The 12,809-nt window shown below is 40.3% G+C and overlaps 1 pseudogene; it reads right to left on the bottom strand.

The window, feature by feature from the left end:
* On the bottom strand, nt 11,158-11,295 carry LOC102178487 (annotated as a pseudogene).

Below are 12,809 nucleotides of genomic sequence, written 5' to 3'. Positions count from 1 at the left end.
TCCGCTGGCTGTTGTTTGAATTTGCAGGTGTGCAGGGCAGACTGCACCATGCCATCCATGTAACATGAGGATCACGAGTACAAGCAGGCTTGAGAATCCAACAGGAGTGGAGGTGGGGGCCTGTCCTGGGACTAGTCCTCCACAGACTCTGAGGAACACCTGTATCTGCAGATGGGAGGCACCATCCAGCTGACCCATATACACTAGATTGCAAATCTTTTTCTTGACTGTGTAGTCCTTGAGATAATTTTATTATATATCTGTGATCTCATAGATCTTATAGATATACAATCCCTCCTTTTCTTTTAATTTCACACAATTATAACATTATAACAATTATAACACTGGAAATGCAGATGACTGTTTTGACATTCACAAAAATGTAGTTTTAATTATATGTTGATTGCTTGATCTGAAAAGCCAGTCGCCTAAATATCATGAAAGGTCACATAGGACAAATCTTCAATTTTCATCTTTCAATATTCTAATTTTATTGAATTAGAGATGATTTTATTTTATTGCTTTAAAAGGTGATTTTGTTTAGTTCTCCACCCTAAATTTTAAAAATTTATTCTTTAAGATAATATAGAAATTCAAATTTCATAAAAGAAAGGAAAAAATAAGATTATGCAAGTTCTCCCCATAGTGACTTTCTTTCTTGTTTTTTTCCTGTAGCAAACATTTATAATAAAAGCTCAGTGTATAAGAAATTTGTAACATATCAATTTAAGAAACAGCTCTTCATTTGATGCAAATTATTAGGAAGACAAATTTAGAGTTTCATTTAGAGAGTGATTTTAGCATAACTATCATTCTGTCTCTAACTTTTTCTGTTTTATAGTTCACACAGTTTAGATTTCTAAAGAAGTTAGACCCATCATGTCCAGTTAGGTGAACTTTTCACAATCTGACTTAAAATTAAAATGTTATCCACACTTCCTGAACTTCCAGTCAAGAAGTTTGGCAATAGAATTAAAATGAGGCCTCCCAGGTGGCCCGACGGTAAAGAATATGCATCCCAATGCAGGAGAGGGGATGCAGGGGATGTGGGTTCAATCCCAGAGTCAGGAAGATCCCCTGGAGTAAGAAATGGTAATCCACATGAGTATTCTTGCCTGGAAAGTCCAAGGGACAGAGGATCCTGGAGGGAAATAGTTCATGGGTCACAAAGAGTTGGACACTAGCTGAGTGACTGAGCACGCACATGCACACACGTTTTCTGGGACAAATACAGTGTGAGCTATACTCAGGATGAGCTCACTAAACATTTCCTCATAGTATATAGCTGTATGATGCTGGAAAAAATAATAGCTAATGGGGAAATTAATGTGAAAATCGATATTCAGCTTAGGTTCCTACTAGTGTGTGTGTACATGCTCAGTCTCTTCAGTCATGTCTGACTCTCTGCAACCCTAGTGGACTGTAGCCCACCAGGCTCCTTTGTCCATGGGATTCTCCAGGCAAGAATACGGGAGTGGGCTGCCATGCCCTCCTCCAGGGGATCTTCCTGACCCAGGGACTGAACTCCAGTCTCCTTTGTCTCCTACATTACAGGTGGTTTCCTTACTCACTGAACCAGCTGGGAAGACCCAAGTTCATACTAGAACAATTTCCAATTGTTTTGTGTAAAGTGAATCTGGTTGTACTATTAATTACAGAATATTTCATCTCTTTGAATCTCAAGGGTTTCGTCATCTTTTAACCTTTTCTTCTTGCTTATAGCTTTCAGTGCTTCAGTAGTAATTGATCTCACTTTTTGCTCCATCTTGAATTAAAAAGTAAATTGGTAAGCTTCTCTGATTGGATCTTATCTCCTTAATACAACAATACTCGTAACTGAAAAGAAACTTGATTTTAGTCAAATTAAAGTGAAGAGATACCCCACGCCCAAGGTAAGAGAAACCCAAGAAAGATGGTAGGTGTTGCAAGAGGGCATCAGAGGGCAGACACACTGAAACCACACTCACAGAAAACTAGTCAATCTAATCACACTAGGACCACAGTCTTGTCTAACTCAATGAAACTAAGCCATGCCTGCGAGGCAACCCAAGACGGGCGGGTCATGGTGTAGAGGTGTGACAGAATGTGGTTCACTGGAGAAGGGAATGGCAAACCACTTCAGTATTCTTGCCTTCAGAACCCCATGAACAGTGGGAAAAGGCAAAATGATAGGATACTGAAAGAGGAACTCCCCAGGTCAGTAGGTGCCCAATATGCTACTGGAGATCAGTGGAGAAATAACTCCAGAAAGAATGAAGGGATGGAGCCAAAGCAAAAACAATACCCAGCTGTGGATGTGACTGGTGATAGAAGCAAGGTCCGATGCTGTAAAGAGCAATATTGCATAGGAACCTGGAATGTCAGGTCCATGAATCAAGGCAAATTGGAAGTGGTCAAACAAAAGATGGCAAGAGTGAATGTTGACATTCTAGGAATCAACGAACTAAAATGGACTGGAATGGGTGAATTTAAATCAGATGACCACTATATCTAGTACTGAGGGCAGGAATACCTCAGAAGAAATGGAGTAGCCATCATGGTCAACAAAAGAGTCCGAAATGCAGTACTTGGATGCAGTCTCAACAACGACAGAATGATCTCTGTTCGTCTCCAAGGCAAACCATTCAACATCACAGTAATACAAGTCTGCGCCCCAGCCAGTAACACTGAAGAAGCTGAAATTGAATGGTTCTATGAAGACCTACAAGACCTTTTAGAACTAACACCCAAAAAAGATGTCCTTTTCATTCTAGGGGACTGGAATGCAAAAGTAGGAAGTCAAGAAACACCTGGATTAACAGGCAAATTTGGCCTTGGAATGCAGAATGATGCAGGGCAAAGACTAATAGAGTTTTGCCAAGAAAATGCACTGGTCATAGGAAACACCCTCTTCCAACAACACAAGAGAAGACTCTACACATGGACATCACCAGATGGTCAACACCGAAATCATATTGATTCTATTCTTTGCAGTCAAAGATGGAGAAGCTCTATACAGTCAGCAAAAACAAGACCAGGAGCTGACTGTGGCTCTGATCATGAACTCCTTATTACCAAATTCAGACTTAAATTGAAGGAAGTAGGGAAAACCGCTAGACCACTCAGGTATGACCTAAATCAAATCCCTTATGATTATACAGTGGAAGTGAGAAATAGATTTAAGGGCCTAGATCTGATAGATAGAGTGCCTGATGAACTATGGACTGAGGTTCGTGACATTGTACAGGAGACAGGGATCAAGACCATCCCCATGGAAAAGAAATGCAAAAAAGCAAAATGGCTGTCTGGGGAGGCCTTACAAATAGCTGTGAAAAGAAGAGAAGCAAAAAGCAAAGGAGAAAAGAAAAGATATAAGCATCTGAATGCAGAGTTCCAAAGAATAGCAAAAAGAGATAAGAAAGCCATCTTCAGCGATCAGTGCAATGAAATAGAGGAAAAGAACAGAATGGGAAAGACTAGAGATTACTTCAAGAAAACTAGAGATACCAAGGGAACATTTCATGCAAAGATGGGCTCGATAGAGGACAGAAATGATTTGGACCTAACAGAAGCAGAAGATATTAAGAAGAGGTGGCAAGAATACACAGAAGAACTGTACAAAAAACATCTTCATGACCCGGATAATCACAATGGTGTGATCACTCATCTAGAGCCAGACATCCTGGAATCTGAAGTCAAGTGGGCCTTAGAAAGCATCACTACCTTCAAAGATAGTGGAGGTGATGGAATTCCAGTTGAGCTCTTTCAAATCCTGAAAGATGATGCTGTGAAAGGGCTGCACTCAATATGCCAGCAAATTGGGAAAACTCATCAGTGGCCACAGGACTGGAAAAGGTCAGTTTTCATTCCAATCCCAAAGAAAGGCAATGCCAAAGAATGCTCAAAATGCTGCACAATTGCACTCATCTTACATGCTAGTAAAGTAATGCTCAGAATTCTCCAAGCCAGGCTTCAGCCATACATGAACCGTGAACTTTCTGATGTTCAAGCTGGTTTTAGAAAAGGCAGAGGAACCAGATATAAAATTGTCTACATCTGGTGGATCATGAAAAAAGCAAGAGAGTTCCAGAAAAACACCTATTTCTGCTTTATTGACTATGCCAAAGCCTTTGACTGTGTGGATCACAATAAACTGTGGAAAATTCTGAAAGAGATGGGAATGCCAGACCATCTGACCTGCCTCTTGAGAAATCTGTATGCAGGTCAGGAAACAACAGTTAGAACTGGACATGGAACAACAGGCTGGTTCCAAATAGGAAAAGGAGTACGTCAAGGCTGTATGTTGTCACCCTGCTTATTTAACTTCTATGCAGAGTACATCATGAGAAATGCTGGGCTGGATGAAGCACAAGCTGGAATCAAGATTGCCAGGAGAAATATCAGTCATCTCAGATATGCAGATGACACCACCCTTATGGCAGGAAGTGAAGAGGAGCTAAAAAGCCTTTTGATGAAAGTGGAAGAGGAGAGTGAAAAAGTTGGCTTAAAGCTCAACATTCAGAAAACAAAGATCATGGCATCCGGTCCCATCCCTTCATTGGAAACAGATGGGGAAACAGTGGAAATAGTGTCAGACTTTATTTTGCGGGGGGCTCCAAAATCACTGCAGATGGTGACTGCAGCCACGAAATTAAAAGACACTTACTGCTTGGAAGAAAAGTTATGACCAAACCAGATAGCATATTCAAAAGCAGAGACATTACTTTGCCGACTATGGTCCATCTAGTCAAGGCTATGGTTTTTCCAGTAGTCATGTATGGATGTGAGAGTTGGACTGTGAAGTAGGCTGAGCGCCAAAGAATTGATGCTTTTGAACTGTGGTGTTGGAGAAGACTCTTGAGAGTCCCTTGGACTGCAAGGAGATCCAACCAGTCTATTCTAAAGGAGATTTGTCCTGGGTGTTCTTTGGAAGGACTGATGCTAAAGCTGAAACTTTGGCCACCTCATGCAAAGAGTCGACTCACTGGAAAAGACTCTGATGTTGGGAGGGATTGGGGGCAGGATGAGAAGGGGGTGACAGAGGATGAGATGGCTGGATGGCATCACTGACTCAATGGACGTGAATCTGAGTGAACTCCAGGAGTTGTTGATGGACAGAGAGGCCTGGCGTGCTTCGATTCATGGGGTTGCAAAGAGTTGGACAAGACTGAGCGACTGAACTGAACTGAAGTGTATATGAAATGTTCTCTTGGTATTTCTAATTTTCTTGGGGAGATCTCTAGTCTTTCCCATTCTATTGTTTTCCTCTATCTTTCCATTGTTCACTTAATAAGGTTATCTTATCTCTCCTTGCTATTCTCTGGAACTCTGCATTTAGTTGGTTATTTCTTTCCCTTTCTTCTTTGTCTTTTGCTTCTGTTCGTTTCTGGCTATTTGTAAGGTCTCCACAGACAACCACCTTCTTGCATATCTTTTTCTTTGGGGTGTTTTTGGTCACCACCTCCTGTACAATGTTATGAACCTCTGTCCATAGTTCTTCGGCACTCTGTCTCCTAGATCTAATCCCTTGATTAGATCCCTTGATTCATCACATCCACTGTATAATCATACGATACCGGGGTCCAGCCTCCGCAGGATCTAGGGGAACCCTCAGGAGAAACAGCATTAGCGATGAGAATGATTTAGAGAGAGATAAAGAAAGAATGTTGTAGATAAGAAAATAGAGGAGAGAGAGAAAGAAAAAAAGAAAGACATGGGGTGATCAAGCTTTGGTGAGCGAGGCCCCTAAGTTTATTTTCAAAAGGGACTTTTATACCTTGACTTGTACATAGAGGGAAATGAAAGATGCAAAGTCATACAGAGTCAGCCCAAACATTACATCTGTTTTGTCTTTATCAAAACTAGGATTTTTTCTGCCTACCTTTCCCATAAACAATGTTGTGTACATTATCTCCTGGCCTTGGAGGCCTGTGAACATTTTATGACCCTCTTTTGATAAAGGCTGCTCAACCAGAAAACTTATTTTCCCTTGAAAATTTTTTTTGAAAACATTTTTAATCTATGTCAGCCTCAGAAAATGCTAAACAGAGTTACATTTCTCACGGAGCAAAGGTGGAGTGAGTTACAAGAAAGAACCAATTAGCTCAAAAGTCTGATGTGGTTAATTTCAAGGCTACACTTGTTTTTCTTATGTTTCAACTATGTTAACTAATGCACTTCCAGGTGCACAGTGGATAAGAGTTATGGGAACTTAGCAGCAAGCATTGGCTCAACAGTGAAATCCTACACCAGCATTACTCTAATAGTTTTTAACTCTTTGAAAGGCTCTATATTTTTAGGCTTCCGATGCCTCTCACAGTTGGGAGGCTGTGAACAATCATATGTGTAGCTGCAAGAGTCTGGATAAACCTGCCAAGCAAGCTAGAATGCTAACAGAGGGGGTTTGATTTAAAATATTTCTCCCATGTCCAGGAGACTTATTAGCTAGAGCCATAAGTTGATTTTTCCAGAGAAAGGTGGTCAGGGATAGCCCTCTGTTAATGTCAGGAGAGCTGGTGAAAGGCACAAAATAGTAAGACAGACAGATTCTGGTTTTGGGGTAGATGCTCGAGAAGGGGGGCCCCTCGAGGCCTGATCTCGCCTTTGTCCATCAGGCCTCTTCCTCATGACCTTTGCCATGGGCGGGATCTCCCATGGCGGCTCCTGGCAATAAGGGATTTGATTTAAGTCATACCTGAGTGACCTAGTGGTTTTCCCTCCTTTCTTCAATTTAAGTCTGAATTTTACAATAAGGAACTGATGATCTGTGCCACAGTCGGCTCCAGGTCTTATCTTTGCTGACTGTATACAGCTTCTCCATTTTTGGCTGCAAAGAATCTAATCAATCTGATTTTGGTATTGACCATCTCGTGATATCCATGTGTAGAGTCATTTCTTGTGTTGTTGGAAGAGGATGTTTGCTATTCCCAGTGTGTTCTCTTGGCAAAACTCTGATAGCCTGTTTCCTTCATTCTGTACTCCAAGGCCAAATTTGCCTGTTACTCCAGGTATTTTGTGACTTCCTACTTTTGCATTCCAGCCCCCTATGGTGAAAAGGACATCTTTTTTGGTGTTAGTTCTATGAGGTCTTGTAAGTCTTCATAGAACTGTCTAGATCCTTCAGCATTAGTGGTTGGGGCATAGACTTGGATTACTGTGACGCTGATAATCTAATAATCTACTGATATTAATAGTTGTATGTTGACCACATGTTCTCAGAATTTGTAGCTTTTCACTTTTTTCAGTGTCTTTTTTATAAACAAGACCTCTTCTTTTTAAAACAGCCAAATGTGTTAATCTTACAGAGACTTTTTCTATTTGCATGTTAGGAGTTCTTGCTCCAAGATCAGAAAGATGCTTTCTTTTAGTTTCTTTGGAAATTTTAAAGTTTTGCATTTGATATTCATGGTCTTTTTAGAAGGTTTCCATGTGTTCTCATTGTTCCTTCTTATCTGATCATTTTGTGCTATATCCTCTAAGCGTGTGTCATACAGGAACCTCATCACTGTAATTTGAGGAATGGCCTACAGTGTATTCACAAGTGTCAGATAAGAAGTTGTGTTTGATATTATGGAATGGATTTGGTTTGTTTCCTCTTCATCCTGAATACTTAGTACCAAGCTAGTCTAGATTCTGCTGCCTGCATGCAAGCTTGCATTGCAGCCACGTGGACAGAGAGCAGACCAGCAAGCCCAGCACCTCTAGAGCCCACTTCTCTTAGTGCTACTGAATGCATTTCAAAAGCAGGAGGCAGGACAAGAGTACACACTCTGTGTGAGCCCTGACCTCAACTTGTGATCGTGTGACCCACCATGACACATGATGCACGACACATGGCCCAGTCACTCTCAGGTTCTAACCAAACAAATCAGTTCCTCCTCCTGTGTAGCAATGTTCTATACAGGGTAGAAAGAAGGGCTGGGGTTGTTTCCTCCACTGATTTCCCATTATAGGAGAAGCTTGGTTAGAAGTTGCATGTTGTTTATAGAAGAAGCATGATGACTAAGGGACCACAGCTCCCTCTCCCTTGACATCCTACTCTTCTGGGTAGCAATTAAGGGATAAAAGGGTCAGCCTTGTCCAAGTTACCTCACTTCACACAAGTTCTGATTTTTCATCTAAAAAATAAGCATGCTAATAGTGCTTTCTCCTTGGAAGAAAAGCTATAACCAACCTAGACAGCATATTAAAAAGCAGAGACATTATTTTGCCAACAAAGGTCAAGGTTATAGTTTTTCCAGTAGTCATGTATGGATGTAAAAGTTGGACTATAAAGAAAGCTGAGCACCAAAGAATTGATTCTTTTGAACTGTGATGTTGGAGAAGACTCTTGAGAGTCCCTTGGACTGCAAGGAGATCCAATTAGTCCATCCTAAAGGAAATCAGTCCTGAATGTTCATTAGAAGGACTGATGTTGAAGCTGAAACTCCAATAATTTGGCCACCTGATGTGAAGAGCTGACTCATTGGAAAAGACCCTGATGCTGGGAAAGATTGAAGGTGGGAGGAGAAGGGGACGACAAAGGAAAAGGTGGTTGGATGGCATCACTGACTCAATGAACATGGGTTTGAGTAAACTCTGGGAGTTGAGGATGGACAGGGAGGCCTGGCATACTGCAGTCCATGGGGTTGCAAAGAGTCGGACACTACAGAGTGACTCACCTGAACTGAATAGTGCTAAGTGACATCACTTCAGTTCGGTTCAGTCGCTCAGTCGTGTCTGACTTTTTGCGACCCCATGAATCGCAGCATGCCAGGCCTACCTGTTCATCACGATCTCCCGGAGTTCACTCAGACAGACGTCCATCGAGTCCATGATGCCATCCAGCCATCTCATCCTCTGTCGTCCCCTTCTCCTCCTGCCCCAACTCTCTCCCAGCATCAGAGTTTTTTCCAGTGAGTCAACTCTTCTCATGAGGTGGCCAAAGTACTGGAGGTCAGCTTTAGCATCATTCCTTCCAAAGAAAATCCAGGGTTGATCTGCTTCAGAATGGACTGCTTGGATCTCCTTGCAGTCCAAGGGACTCTCAAGAGTCTTCTCCAACACCACAGTTCAAAAGCATCAATTCTTCGGCGCTCAGCTTTCTTCACAGTCCAACTCTCACATCCATACATGACCACAGGAAAAACCTTAGCCTTGACTGGATGGACCTTAGTCGGCAAAGTAATATCTCTGCTTTTGAATATGCTATCTAGGTTGGTCATAACTTTTCTTCCAAGAAGCGTCTTTTAATTTCATGGCTGCAGTCACCATCTGCAGTGATTTTGGAGCCCCCCAAAATAAAGTCTGACACTGTTTCCACTGTTTCCCCATCTATTTCCCATGAAGTGATGGGACTGGATGCCATGATCTTCATTTTCTGAATGTTGAGCTTTAAGCCAACTTTTTCACTCTCCTCTTTCACTTTCAGCAAGAGGCTTTTTAGTTAATCTTCACTTTCTGCCATAAGGGTGGTGCCATCTGCATATCTGAGGTTATTGATATTTGTCCTGGCAATCTTGATTCCAGCTTGTGCTTATTCCAGCCCAACATTTCTCATGATGTACTCTGCATAGAAGTTAAATAAGCAGGGCGACAATATACAGCCTTGACATACTCCTTTTCCTATTTGGAACCAGTCTTTTGTTCCATGTCCAGTTCTAACTGTTGCTTCCTGACCTGCATACATGTTTCTCAAGAGGCAGGTTAGGTGGTCTGGTATTCCCATCTCTTTCAGAATTTTCCACAGTTTATTGTGATCCACACAGTCAAAGGCTTTGGCATAGTCAATAAAACAGAAGTAGATGTTTTCCTGGAACTCTCTTGCTTTTTCCATGATCCAGTGGATGTTGGCAATTTCATCTCTGGTTCCTCTGCCTTTTCTAAAACCAGCTTGAACATCAGGGAGTTCACGGTTCATGTATTGCTGAAGCCTGGCTTGGAGAATTTTAAGCATTACTTTACTAGCATGTGAGATGAGTGCAATTGTGCGTTAGTTTGATCATTCTTTGGCTTTGCCTTTCTTCAGGATTGGAATGAAAACTGACCTTTTCCAGTCCTGTGGCCACTGCTGAGTTTTGCAAACTTGCTGGCATATTGAGTGCAGCACTTTCACAGCATCATCTTTCAGAATGCATGTCTTATACGACACGCAGTGCTTAAAGCAATTAAAGAGTTCAATATTATGTTAAAAATTTGCTACTACATGATTGTTTGTGTAAGTCTATTACTGTATATCAGTGTTTATGTATTCAACAGATTGTATGTCTTTGTTTCTTCTAACCATAAAATAACTTGGATAGATACATACAGAGCATTTAATTATTCAATTTTTTCACAAGGTGTGTGGAAGTGTTTTAACATTATGTCCAAAAGATGCCTTATGGTAACCAAAAATAGAATACTAAAAATCAGCCTTTTCTTGTTGATTTTAGTACTTACAGTCAAAAACATTTTATCAGGTATTCAGAATGGGACCTGTTCTATAAAGTATTGCTGTAGAATAGCCATCATATCAATCTGCTACTGACAAATGCTTTTAACTTGATTAACCCTTACTATACCATACAAAAAGAATCACTGGCATTTACCATCTGGGTCCAATGAAATCTTTCTATTTTTCATTTCAATGAAAGTTTTATATCATTATTTGAATTATTTACATGAAGTTAAAGTGATAGTAAAAAAAAAGCTTTGTTAAAATTTTTAATATAATTTTATATTTTGCAAAATGAAATTTTTGATTTATTTTTCTTGGTCTTGGAGATTGTATATACACCAAATGTACAGTGTTGTCTGCTTGTTTGTTTGTTTGTTTTCCAGGTTTTAAAACTTTTTATTTGCATATTAAAAATTGTGCATTCCAATAATTAAAATCATTTGAACAACACCGAAAAAATGGAACTCTGATTAAACTGGACTTTACAGCTCACAGAACACCTTGGACCAGCTTGTTTTTCACTCTAGATTTCACTGTCGTCCCACCCAGCTTCCTTCTTCACCAACATGCAAATTCTTCTCCTTCCTTGTCAGCCAGACAGGCAGATAGATGAGAAAGGTAGGAGAGGCTTATGTTGTCAGTAGTCCTCCATTCATTTAAACTCGATCCAACCTCTTTGCATCTTACAAAGCTAAACAGCTAAAAGAAGTAAAATAAGGCAATGCTTGAGGAATCTACAGTGCATATTTGCGGCGCAAGCGTCAGTACGACTCGCCTGCTTGTTTCTCCTGTTCAGTTGTTTCTTTTGAAGGCAGTGGATTTTTCTCTTCAGTTTCTGTTTTCTTCAGTTTCAATTTTTCGAACTTCTCAATCTCAGCCATACATAGTTTGTCAGACATGGTTGCGCAGGAACCGAGCAAGCTGCGCGCTAGTGAGGTCCGGTCCGTACACGGTTTTTGAAAGCAACCAACTCCTCATCAACTGTCACGCATAAACCTGAAAATACTGATTACAGATTTTAGATACATCTCTAATAGGTTCTAGGTTATCATTACTTATGATTTTCTTGTGCTTGTATTATCAAAATGAAATGCTTTTGAAACTGGTTCATAATTTAAGAAAGAATAATCATCTTTCCACAATAGTTGCAAACATTTTCACTTTTAGATTAATAACACCAACTTCAGTGATCAATACAAAATCTCTTCATTACTTCTGTATTATTTATTTCATCCCTGTTACCTTTGCATAGATACCTGACTTCAGAATTTTTCCACTAAAGAATTGTATCACTAGATCATGATGCACAAACATCATAAAAATTGAAGGAATACTGTCATATAATCTTTAGCAAAATAGGATTGTCCAGATTCTTGTAAAAAAATATTGTGAAATTCTTACAGTTAAATGACTAGCTGGATGAAAATGCTGTATTTTCTTTTTGTCCTTATAAATGTATTGATAATCTATTTGAGAAAATTCATCTAGGATTCTGTCATCTAGAGATATATGATTTAAGAATTTCTTAATATGATGAATTTCATCATTATTGGGACAATTTAGAGTGTTGCTATATATAGCTTTGACTTCATCTTCTGATCCAACCAATATGAAATATTTCCCCTAATTTCAATAAAGATCTTTAAAAAAAAAGTGATTACATTAAAATGTTTCCAGACTTGTTTTATGCTTTCTTTAAAAATGATATGACACTCTGGGAAATAAAATAAGAAAATTGCAAGATTACATAACAGATAATTTCCCCATGGCATCATTCTTGCAGACAATGCCATCTGTATTATTTTTCTACAGAGTTAACATTTTAAAGAAATAGTTGAGGGTAATGGGATCAAGATGGTGGAGAAATAGGATGTGAAGCTCACCTTCTTCCATTCATAGATCAGAAATATATCTATACGTGGAACTCTCACAGAACATCTACTGAATGCTGCAGAAGACCTCAGACTTCCAAAAGGTCAAGGAAGTCTCTGCATAATGAGGTAGGGCAAAGACAAAAAAAAGAGAGAGAAAGTAATTAGGACAGGAGCAGTGCCTCTGGGAGGAAGCCGTGAAAAAGGAAATGCTTCTACACATTGAGAAGTCCCCTCACTGGTGGGGACAAAAGGGGCACTTTGGAGCCTCAGAGAGGAATGCAGCAACAGGTATGTGGAGGGCAAAGTAGAGAGAGATCTGCATAAAGGGTTGGTGGTAGCCAGCACTTCCCAGCCTAAGACTTTTCTGTCTGCCTGCTGGGACAAGTTGGGGCTGGGTACTGAGGCTCGGGCTCCAGAAGTCACAGAGAGGACTGGGATTGGCTGCCTGAAGACAGCTTGAGGGGATGAGGATATAGTATGGCACAACTGGGGGAATCTAGGAAGAAGCTTGGGCCCACCAGAGGGGCAAGGAACCATTG

The sequence above is a fragment of the Capra hircus genome, chromosome 21 (genome assembly GCF_001704415.2).
Source record: "Capra hircus breed San Clemente chromosome 21, ASM170441v1, whole genome shotgun sequence".
Classification (NCBI taxonomy): Eukaryota; Metazoa; Chordata; class Mammalia; order Artiodactyla; family Bovidae; genus Capra; species Capra hircus.
This window is presented reverse-complemented; position numbering and strand designations above follow the sequence as displayed.